This window comes from Solanum lycopersicum, chromosome 1 (assembly GCF_036512215.1).
Source record: "Solanum lycopersicum chromosome 1, SLM_r2.1".
Taxonomy (NCBI): Eukaryota; Viridiplantae; Streptophyta; class Magnoliopsida; order Solanales; family Solanaceae; genus Solanum; species Solanum lycopersicum.
In genome coordinates, this window is record NC_090800.1 from 27390989 (window position 1) to 27403752 (window position 12764).

General features: G+C 29.5%; 1 pseudogene; it reads left to right on the top strand.

The window, feature by feature from the left end:
- The first annotated feature begins 2434 nt into the window (after window positions 1–2434).
- Window positions 2435–5295, top strand: LOC101256405 (dirigent protein 22-like; annotated as a pseudogene).
- The last annotated feature ends 7469 nt before the right edge of the window (window positions 5296–12764 follow it).

Genomic DNA, 12764 nt, shown 5'->3' on the forward strand with positions numbered 1-12764 from the left:
TTAAAGACCTTTTTGATCTTGCGTGAGCTTAAACAAATGTTGGCTGGAAAATAAGGGCAAATCTATTGGTGAAGTCATGCATGCATGTGTTCATCTTTTTTAGTGTGAAAGTTGTTTGTGATTCTGGAGCTTAAATTGTTGAAATATAGTGAGTGAATATGGAACCATTCTTTGTTGTGAGGGCATTTGAGTACCTTTGTTGATATTGAACTTGCATCTAAATCAAGTCTTGTGAACCTGAGAACCTTTTGTAATGGTGAGTCACAACTTGAACTTCTGAGTTCACTATTGATTCTTGCATAAGTAGGTTGAGTCTTTTTGTGTGCATTCATATTGAGCCTTGTGAACCACTTTTGAGGCATCACTTTCGAGCTTCTGAGCATGATTTTTGCTGAAGGACAAGCAAAAGTTCTTGTTGGATTTCACGCCCCGAGCTATCCCCGAGACGCAGACATAGCACCTTGGACCACAAATGATCCCAAGCTAACCCTGCAAGCATGATCATGAGCTTACTACAGATAATAATCTGATGCGGAAGATAAATAATAATTAAAATGAAAAGAAGGGGAATACCCATATACTATAAGTGAGTTATTTCAAAAGTGATGAGTTTAATAGAAAGAAAATATTAACTCAATACTAAGCTGAAGCTAATTATATCTGGAAATAGCCTTTAACTGACTAGAAATGATAGGAAAGGCCCCAACTAAGTCTATCAAAAGTGAATCGAAAGGACTAAAAATACTAGAAAGAACCTCATTACTTTTGTCCTAGAAGAATGAGGACTCAGCACTAATTCTGCTGAACAAGAGATGGGGAACCGATCTAAGCGCGATCTGGATACTGAGAACCTGAACCTACATCAGAAGAAGATGTAGTGCACGTATGCGTCAGTACTTGAAAGGTACTGAGCATAAAGGATAGAGTAAAGCTGAAATAATACATAACGAAACAAGCACAAAAGCAAGTATAATATTCTAAACATGATATATTGAATGCTAGATAACTAGATGAAATGACCAAATTATAACATGCTGAGGCTGAATACTAACTGAACTATAAATATGTCTAATTTAATAGAATATGAGTGGACTGTGAGAGATACTAATAACCGATAATAAAACCACATGACCTAAATATGGATTTCGATGTATACGCTTCATTGAGAAGACCCAATATACCCTTCCAGAAGTATAAAGGCATTCTGGCATGATTACTAAAACTATTACCACAGAGGGGACTTACAACCTACTTGGCTAGTAATTCTGAGACTATTTGGGTACGCTGAGCCCTAGTCCAACTCGGTATTTTGTTACTCTCAATGAATTAAGTAGTTAATTGATTATGACTAAATTTCTGTAAAAACTAAATGGCTCTAAACTTAACATGCAAATTGAGAATGCACCAATTAATCTAATAATGATGAATTAATAACTGAGGCATGTATATCGCAAGTAACTGAAATATTTTACCTAGCATGTGTAATTCAAGAATTAAATAAATACATATCTAGGTTTCTCAAATTCATCCAATAAGCTGAATGATAATTATTTTCGAAATTACCTGAAAATAACAGTCCAATTCATACATAAAAAATACATATTTTATACATAAAGAATACACGAAACTGTTACTGCACAACAAAATAACTAATGTTTAAATTTATCATTATATTCGAAAATTACCAGGTAATCTTGCATAAGATTCTACTGGATCTCCTCGCACCAACTTTACTGCTTTTTCTTTAGCTCTCCATGCCTGTATGTATGTCAACGAAACACCATGCAATTTCAACATATCATCAGCTACATCTTTTGGAGTATATACCTTAGATGGATCAATATAATTATCCATTATCAAGACAGCTACAACGTCAGTTATCCCTTGACGTCTGGCATAAACTCTTTCTCTAACACAACATGTGTGCTGAGCAATATACTTTCGAACTTTGAATAAACTAGATTTATTCAAACTAGATGCCCTCATCATCCAAGAACAACTCTTAGAAATACAATTCAGGTGATAATTGTTACAAAATTTAATAAAATATACATTACAATATATATACATTGTATCAAAACAAAAAAAAATAAAAAATAAATTTAAACTTACTTAGATGCATTACAACGTGCAACCCGAAAGCTGAACTTCTCAACAAGTCCAACATGCCTCATAACCTCCTTAAGGGTTTCTATATTATTATAAATCTGATTATCAGCTACAAATAAATTAGAATGATCACATATTATATCATTATCTACTTCACTATTATCATTGACAACTCCGTCTAAATCCATTCCGATCAAACGGATAGAATTAATGGAGTATAGATCTATGTTATTCTGTGATAATCTAACATCAGAATTTATTCTATCATTAACTATAACTCTATGACATTTGTTATACTGCCCACAATCTTTCAAAGTGATGCATAATGGGTATTTTGTAAAAAAATCCAAATTCACCCTCATCTGATCTAGATAAACCTTTACCCCGACATCATTATGAATTTTTATAGGTGGACACATTTCGCTAACTATATATTTTATCTCAACAGAATTTAGATTTTCTTCTATGTTTAACTGAGTTGCTATACCATTAACTAAACCAGTATAAAGAGTAGAAGTATCATATAGGATGCCCTCCATATCAAAGTCGACGTATTTCCCTGTTTCACAACATTTAAATTATATTCAGTGCATCCCATAATAAAATTATACATTTATTCATGCATAATTAATACACACTTCATACACAATTTATATACAAGTCACTGTTTAATACATACATCATACAAAAATAATACACACTTCATACATAATTTAATATACAATTCCTACACTGTTTATACACTATTGTAATTTAATACACAATTAATACATTGTTTATTACACACTTAATACCATTTTATACAAAATTAATACACAATTTATATACAAGTCACATATATATGCAATAACAAAATTTTAAATTAATACAAAATTAAAACAATTTTTATACATACTGCATACTACACAACTAACTACTACATACAATCTAAAATACACTTTCATACTCAATTTATCCAATTTAATAAAAAAAATAATATACAGTTAATTCAATTTTTATACAGAATTCATATATATATTACAAATCAATAATAGTTACGTACAACTATAAACATTGATTTTCGTATATATTGTTCATACACTATTTCTATACATTAAAATACAAAATGTATACATTATTAATACAAAATGTCAGATATTTTTCTACTGTTTCAAAAACAAAAAATTTGCTAAATTGATCAAAAACTGTAAAAAATTTAATTTTAACCAGTAATCACATTTAACATCATTTTTCGTTTTAATTACACATGAAAATACATTTAATATTACGAAATATTTATTAGTAGAAAAACTGAATTAATGTTTCACAAAAAAAAAAATATCAATTTAACATATGCAATATAACGGGGGGGGGGGGGGGGGGGAACGACACATTACTAAAATATTAAAAAAAACTAACCTAATGAATTCCATTTGCCACCATGTTTAATTAAAATTGACACAATTTTCTCCATCAAATCAAATCTAAACTTTTTCAACCTTCAATTTAAATTGTTTTTCCAAAAAAAAAATGATAAAATATGACAGAATTCGAATATATGAATATAGTTCAATTTCTGGAAAAAAAATGATACACGTTTATGGAAAGAAAGATAACAGAATACAATTTTTAAAGGATAAAAAATCAAAAATAATTATCATTAAAAACGGATTGAGATAATTAAGGTGCATTTCTATAATTAATATATTTTAAAATCCCTTAAAAGGTGCACATTTTGTTATCAGTTAATAACAGTAACTACATTCACGAAAATTATCCAACGTTAATTAATCATTTTTTAATTTTATTTTTCTTCCTAATTTTACAGAATAAATATTTACAATATTTTAATTTTAAAAAAATGCTATAAGTTGATATATTATATGTTATAGAATGAAAATCAAACTCTTGTACCATAACTTGAGAATGTGACTACATAATATGCTATATACCTAATTTACACTTGTTTGATTGATAGTCCGTGTATTTTCACATGTCCACTATACTTTCTCCGTTCATCCCTCTATATTTTTGTAAGCAAAAATTATGATGAGGTAATATTTTTGAAGTCAAGTGACATTAGAAGAATTTTAATATTAGACTTAAGATATTTATTTTGTTAATAAAAAAAAGTAAATATACCATTTGTTAATTAACGAAGATATATATTCACCATTTATTATACAAAAAGAGCATAAATTATATATATAATATATACACCACTTTATGTGGCGTAAATCATAAAATTGAGAGGTAGATTTGTTTGAAATTTTATAATTTTTCAAGTGTCGATAGTTAAAATATGGAAAATTTTTGCCTTAACTTACTTATAAAAACAAGTATACACACACCATATCATTCCATTCTCCACCAAAGTGACTCAAAGAATTTATTTCCATTCCATAGCCAAACTAATACTCCAAATCTTCACCATTTCCATCTTCTTTTCTCTGGTAGGCTTTCCATCCAGCGGAGAAGAAGATTCTTATAGTTTTGGAAAATTCATAAATAAAAAAATTACAAGGTGAAAAAAAGAAAATTTTCAGTCATTTTCAATTTTATTGACATGATTTTTTAAGTGGTTCAAAATCAACTCCAATAATGATTATTCTACCACCTAAAAACAAAACAACAGGATTTGGACAAATGAATATGATAGATAATGCATTAACCATAGGACCAAAATTATGTTTCAAGATTGTTGGAAGGGTACAGGGTTTTATGGTGCTGCTTCACTTAATGATGTTGGATTAATGGGGGTTATGAATTTTGCTTTTATTGAAGGGAAATATAATGGAAGTACTTTTACTATACTTGGTCGAAATTCGATGTTCCAGATGGTGAGAGAGATGGCTGTGATCAGAGGGAGTGGGCTTTTCCGATTTGCTAGAGGATATGTTCAAGCTAGTACTCATTCATGGGATTTTAGAACTGGAGATGCTACTGTTCAATATGATGTTTATGTCTTATTGTAAAGTTTCACTAGATGGTTTTGAGAACTACAATTATTTTGACTCTTTAAGTAAAATTTTAAATGAATATTTTGAACTATTTAATAACTTATGCTATTTTTATTAAATAATTAATATAATTAATATAATTAATAGTTAGTAGACCAAGTCTATAATTCGTTTAATATCCAAGTAATTCGACCCATGTAAAGAGATTGAATATCAATTGAGAGTTTATATTTCTTTGTCATACCACAGTCCACCTTAACTTCTATCTGCAAACGACTAGGAGAATTACCGCATTAGTAGAGCAAGAACAGAAGTATCCAAGTAGAAAAAGAAAATAGCTCCACCATAAATTAATTGTTTATGTGTGTATTGAATTATTAGATATTATATTTGGTTTATGGGATAGGCATATGTGGTAGAAATTGTTTCCAAGGAATCACTGATAGGTTATAATTAACCATTAATGACTATTGACCAATAGCATAAGTTTTCTCTTGGAAAGAAAACATGTAAATAAAGTCAAAATTTTGGGAGTTTAATATTACTGTACACGTGAATAATTGTTAGCTAAAGGAAATTAATTCTTGGCAGTAGTGTAGCGTTAGTGTTGGATTCTGGGTTTAGAGGGGGAGGAATATTTTGTTACCTAGAAACTAGCTAGAAATATCACCAGTAATATGTATTGGCTCTAAATGCTTAATATTTGAGGAAACATATCTCTTCTATATATGGAGATAAAAATATAGAAGCATAAAGGCACAGTATCCTACGAAAAAAAATACTTGTTGATAAGGTGTCTTTGGACTAGGGTAGGAAAAAAATGTCTGTCCATATTAAGGATATCACTGAAAAGTGATTAAGTGAAATAATTGCATAATATTTGGAGTATTAGATGGTTGATTAAGATCAGAAAATGTTCCATGAGTTATATAATGCATAAGAATTTAAGTTCTGATAATTTTGGTTTACATAATTTAACAATAGGTGTATCGCATTATATAAATATTATTATAATTATGTAATTTGGTAGGACTACTACTTAACCCTAGGCTTGAAATTTAGCAAATATGTTTTTGACATATAATTTATATCAAAATGAGTAGCTTGAATTATAGCAATTTGATGAGTTTTTCTTTTAGGTTAGAAGTGTAGTAATATGAGTGTGTATGAACTCTCTTACTTACGAATATTACATAATTGGTAGATTGGAAACATTTTGAAGCTTTGTGAAAAGGGAAGGACAAATCTTGAGAATTCGTGGTACGGATTTGACATTTAAGGTATGTTAAGACTTTCAGACTTCTTGGAAGGGTTTTTTTCTAATAAAACATTAAAAATGGGATAGTCCATGGGTATGAGCTAAAGATGGGGTCCTCGTATCAATGGTGTTTCGGGCATTTATACGAGTATCAGTGTTACAAAAAAGAAAGTTTATTGCTACAATAGGCACATTGTAATTCGACAATGTCAAACCATATGGGCATTAGCTGGTGCATTATTGACTTTATTTCCTTGTGTGATTATGTTTCTTACTTAAACCTGTATATTTGTAATAATTAAGATGATTATGTATTATGTTGATATTTGATTGATTGAGATGCATCATCATCCCCTTTATTGAAAAAATATTGTGGACATGCATTGACATGAGATTGAGTATAAGTTGGGCACGTGGAGATCGTATGTGCTAGGGACGGTGAGATGTTAAGATCATAATTTGGGCACGTGGATATCTTCCATGTGAAAATTGTTTGATTTTATGACAGTGCGTTGAGATCTTCTTCACAGACATGTGGAGATCGTCTGCGTCAGTATATTGACCTCACGAGTCCTTCACGGGTCATAAATTTTTGATGTATTACCAAGGAGTATCATGTATATACGGTTGAGAGAATACTTGGCATCTGAGGCATAACATTTCATGGTGTCACATTGCATTGTATCTCATTACTCATTTATTCTTTGAGATTTCGGGCATAGGTTGAGGGGGTATTTGTGCATTATCCCGAAGAAATACAATAAAGAGAAGAGAGATAGATAGGGTGAATATATATAATAAAAATAATATAAAGGTGAGTATCAAAACAATGTCTTAAAAATATGGGAAAAAGGTTTGAAATGTATTCGAACTTTGCTGAAATTGTTGTAATAATACCAAACTTTGAAAAGGATCTTTACCCCTACACTATTTAATTGTGCATTTTAAAAGTATATATGTGTCACTAAGACATAAAAAAATAATTCATAATTATAAATAGTAATATGTCCACAGGCACAAATACACCTTTAAAATACACCATTAAATAGCTTGGAGGGGAAGGGAGGGTTTAAAGGGTCCTCCATAAAATTTAGTACCGTAACAATAATTTTGACAAAAATTAGAGTATTTTCAAATCTTTTTCCCAAAAAAAATATTAAGTTAGACACTATTTTATAACTTCTTTTGAGTTTTTTTAACATAAAATATAAATAAAAATATGTTCAAAAAGAGAACTATGATTTTTGGTGAAGAGATTTTTTTTGTTCTTTTTTATATATATTTTATAGGTTGAGAGGGAAATTAAGAAAAAAAAGATTTGATAATAATAATAATAATAATAATAAATATAATAATAATAATAATAATAATAATAATTTAATAGTAATGATAATAAGAATGAGAGATAAATATGATTTTATTTAGAAAACCTTAGAAATAGAGGTGGGAAGATGAATTATTTTTTTTAATATAACAATGAGAAGAAATAAAAAATTGTAACAGATTGCAGTAATATGACGAAAAAGAAAAAGAAAATACGTGAGATTTATTTTTTTTCAAATTTTATAAATCAAAGAAAACTTACAAGTAAAAATAAAATTGCGTGAATAAGAATAATTAACTATGATAATAAATTGGAGAGATAAATTAAAAAATATTTTAACAATTATAAAGATAGAAGGTAGAAGTGTAATAAATTATCGTAGTAATGATGAGGAGAGATGAAAAATAAGATATTTTAAATATATATTTTCTTAAATTGATACATCAATCTTCAGTTATAACATTAAGGATACAAACATATTAGTATTTCTTTCATGTTCATGCCTTTGGTGTTTTCATGGATGAATGCTTGAAATTAAATTACATAACATTAAGGATACAAACATATAAGTATTTCTTAATCATGCCTTTTGGTGTTTTCATGGATGAATGCTTGAAATTAAATTACATAACATTAAGGATACAAACATATAAGTATTTCTTAATCATGCCTTTGGTGTTTTCATGGATGAGTGCTTGAAATTAAATTATATCCAGAGATATGATTGAAAATCTTAGTAGTATTTTTAATTAAATTTGTAAATATCTTCTAAATCTCAAGATTTATATAACATTATATCATGATCTCATATTCGTGGATTACTTTATATACTATAAAATCATACTAAGCAATTTGTGTCCACGTTTTCTGTATTTATAAAACAAATCAGCAACCAAAAAAATGTGTATCTCATACCTCTGACAAAGACTCTAAAAGTTTCTCACAATACTCTCTACAAATTTTACCCGAATTAATAAAATATTTACAAAATTCAACCTTTTTGACTAGTTTTCTTAAAATGTCTTACACTTATTTTTACATCAAGATTTAACAATTTCATAAATAATCTCATTATTTAAAAGAATAGATGGAGATCACAATCAATGAAAATGTTGTAAAATACACTTATTTTTAATTTCAAAATATTAACGTTGATCTAAAGGATCAATGTGAAAACATATCTATACATATTCCTCACACACCTTCTTATTTACTATATTACCAATATTATACCATATCTTTCATAATAAATAAATAATATCAGTACGAATTCTCAACTTTCCTCCAATTATTTATAAATTTTTCACACTAACCTTTACACAAATATTTAACAAATTCAAATAGTTAACTCATACAATTAAATTGTAGCACAACCAATAGATGAAAAAAGTGGTATAAATACCACAAACAAAATAGTAAAGATCCATACACACTATTTATCATTCATAGTCACCATCAGCTCATAATGGTTAATTGTGGTTAGTTTTTCAGTAGTCAATATTATTATATGGAACATACCATTTATTGCAGTACTCTATCTTTAGTTTGACTTTGACAAATACTTATACAGAAGTACTATAATGAATTAAAAATATAATAATTGACCCTAGGTACTCAATTCAAAGAATTATCAAGGTAAAATATTAATGATAATATTCATGACTATATAAAATTGTTCTTCTATAATAATTTTGAATACAGATATAACTGAACAATCAAGTAAATCAGTTAAACTGATGAATGAAAATATTATGCATGAGAATTGCATATTTCAGATAGGAACAAGAGCAATTAAAAAAATACATATAGAGAGGAGCTTTGCAATATCAAACAAACAAAGAATGACATTAACATTTTTCAAATATTAGTTTCCATGTAACAGGGAACTCGAATAAATTCTGATTAGAGAATATATTCTCTAAACATCACTCTAATAAAAAATGATAGGGCCATTGTGTATGTATTTATATATTTTAGCTATTAAAATAAAGTATTTTTTTAATAGTATATATTCTGACTTTTTCATTAAGAATGTATTATTCTCATTAAATAGATACTAAATTTGGCAAGTTTCATTATGCATAATCATTTCAAATGAAAAAATAATGATATGCTCAAATAATTTAATGATATAATTAATCCAGAATAGAAAACATCCTAACACACCTTTCGCGCGGAAATGTTCCCTAGTTTAACTAAGAATTGAAGGTTTTAAACTCCTTTAAAACATTGTTTTTTTCACAGGACATGAGATCTAATTGAAAAAGCCAAAAAATCACACAACATGTTCTGCTTGCTAAGGCTCAAACTCGAGCAGATCACAACCCTTGTGAGACGCTAAGTCAATCAGCTAATGCAATTCATTTATTCAAGAAATGTTATTTATTTTATTTGTAGTTATATATTAATACCAAAAAAATGATGAAGTTGTGTCTGATAACGCCCATTCGGGTCTTTCCCGAGATACCGATACTCTATAGTGTATACTTTAGCATGAGTCCCATTTTGGTAGATATATATATAAAAGTTAGATGTATGGGATAAGCATAAACTATAAGTTATAATTCTTAATGTTATGACTTATTAATTTATTATTATTGTTTCATCTTAAATTAAATGGTTAAAGTATTTTTTTTTATCTTATTTTCAAACACTAGAAAAGTTTTTAAAACTTTTCGACTTAAAACATCTAAAATAAACTGATTTGATACACCCAAATAAAATAAGAATGCAAATACTTAAATTTTGTTGAAAATAAAATGAACAAAAAATGAATAAAAAAGTTTTCAAGCTCAGGGACGGATATCTTGCTCTCTTTAAGAAGATTCAAGTTCACTGTAATATAATATACTCTGATCCAGTAGTAACACTCTTGACTTCTTCCTTTAGGATACTATAGCCCAACAACGTTATACAACTGAAACGACTCTGTATTAGTTTAAGCATCCGAAACTCCACATAAGAATACCTTCCTTCAGCATATAATTACTCTCTTTTGTATACTGAATATTGTCACACCCCTTTTTGGACAACTGATAGAGTTTCTCCAGTTAAAATGACGATATTGATTTGAATTATTTTTATTTTTTCAGAGTTGCCCTTTGAAATTGAGTTACTGTTCGAAGTTACTTTTTTTAAAGAATTCCTAAATAAAAAGAAATGCCTCTTTATTTTGATCCGCAAACTAGAAATCAGGGTAAGAAAATGTGTTGATTGAGGGGAAGGTACTAAGCATCCATCGAGTTTCCTGGTTCTAGCATGGTCGTTTCTATTGACTTAAGCTGTCACGGCCCAAAAATGGGCGTGATGGCACTCGTCTTATCCCACCAAGACAAGTCAGCCTAAAACTCAACCATTACAATAAAGTGCGGAAGTAAAATATAAGTAACTTAATAAAAACCCCAAAACCTGGTAGTCACGTGTACAAGCCTCTAAAGTATTACAATTGATTCAAAAGAAAACTCAAGTCTCAAATGAAGTTGTTTCTAGAATAGAACAAGATCATAATTAAGGAGAAGAAAGTCTGCTGCGATGGAAACAGCTACCTGACAAATCTCAAAGAAGCCTCGGAAAAGAAGAGAATGACAAATAAAACAAAAATCCAGGCACATAACCTACAAAAATTTGTAGAAGCAAGGGGTGAGTACCAAACCACACGGTACTCAGCAAGTAAACGTCTAAACACGAGCTAAGGGGATGAAATACCTACCTCCCTAACCGAACCTCCACAACTACAACCTGCATAAAATTCAGTCTAACCTAACATTTCATATTTTACATAGCAGGTAACTCTACGACAACACTTATACAAATTACATATATATCTTCCACAACCACAGTTTATCAAATTACATATCCTCAATAACAAGCTCAGTATTATCAATCACAAATTCCACAGAAAGGCAATCACAAGATCAGCAAAACACAATATCAAGTTCACCAATGATAAGTATGTGTAATGCAATGTCAAGTATAATGATGCATGTCTGACCTAATGATACACACCCGCTGTCTCTCAGTCCGGGACCCATGAGGGAAATATCTGTCCATGCATCTGTCGCGGCGCACGACACGACCCTCGATAATAGTAACCATCGCGGCGCGCAATACGTCCCTCGAAATACAGTATCCATCGCGGCGCGCGATACGTCCCTCGAAATGGTACATCCTCTTGGTACTCACTCTTTCTCAATGCACATAACACTTGTCACAACCACTGCCTCAGAATAATGCAGACGACAAATTCACACAAATAATAAGGAGATGACCATTTTCATAACATCACACAATTCACAACCACACAAACATGAAGTCACATCGACAATGATTCAACAAGCCTTCAACCCTTTCTCAACACATCACACATAAACAATTAATCCCATTGCCTTTTGTTATCCCTTTTTTTTTCATCATTATAATTAATTTATGTGGACAAGTCAACTTATAACCAAGTCTCATTACTCCCAAACATATACCACAAGGAAATACACATATTTCATACACTTAGCAAGAGTTTAGAAATCCACTTGCCTCAAGTAGTCGAACATCACTCCAGGACTTGAGCCTTGCCTTTTCTTTAGACTTCCAAATAAATGCAATCTATTTAAATGTGTAATCACCATAAGATTCCAAACTAAAAACACCCATATGCTATATGTCTAGCTTAGACCCAAAAACCTAATCAATTTATAATCAAGTCTTAATCTTGATGTCAATTAATATTTAAACTCCTTCAAGTTCTTTTCCAAATTTCAAGCATAGGGTTTAGCATCAATATCTCCAAATAACATAAATTTAATGATCTTCAAATACTATCATACACCTACTATTTAATTATATATATTTATATATATCAAAACTTGAATCATAATATAATAAATAAATAATCAAGTAATACCATATATTAGTCGCGTACCTGGAACCAAATTTTTCAAACTAACATATTTCTTTGTTTCAATTATAAGCACTAATACACTTAATTATTAGCTGCAACAACATTGTCCAATGATTAGGCCATCATTGGACAATGATTAGGCCATTAATAGACAATGATAAGGCATGAACTCATCTATTCTTTTTTTTTTTAACCCGAAACTACAATTGCTGCTACTTCTTGGACGGTGGCTTTACTTTC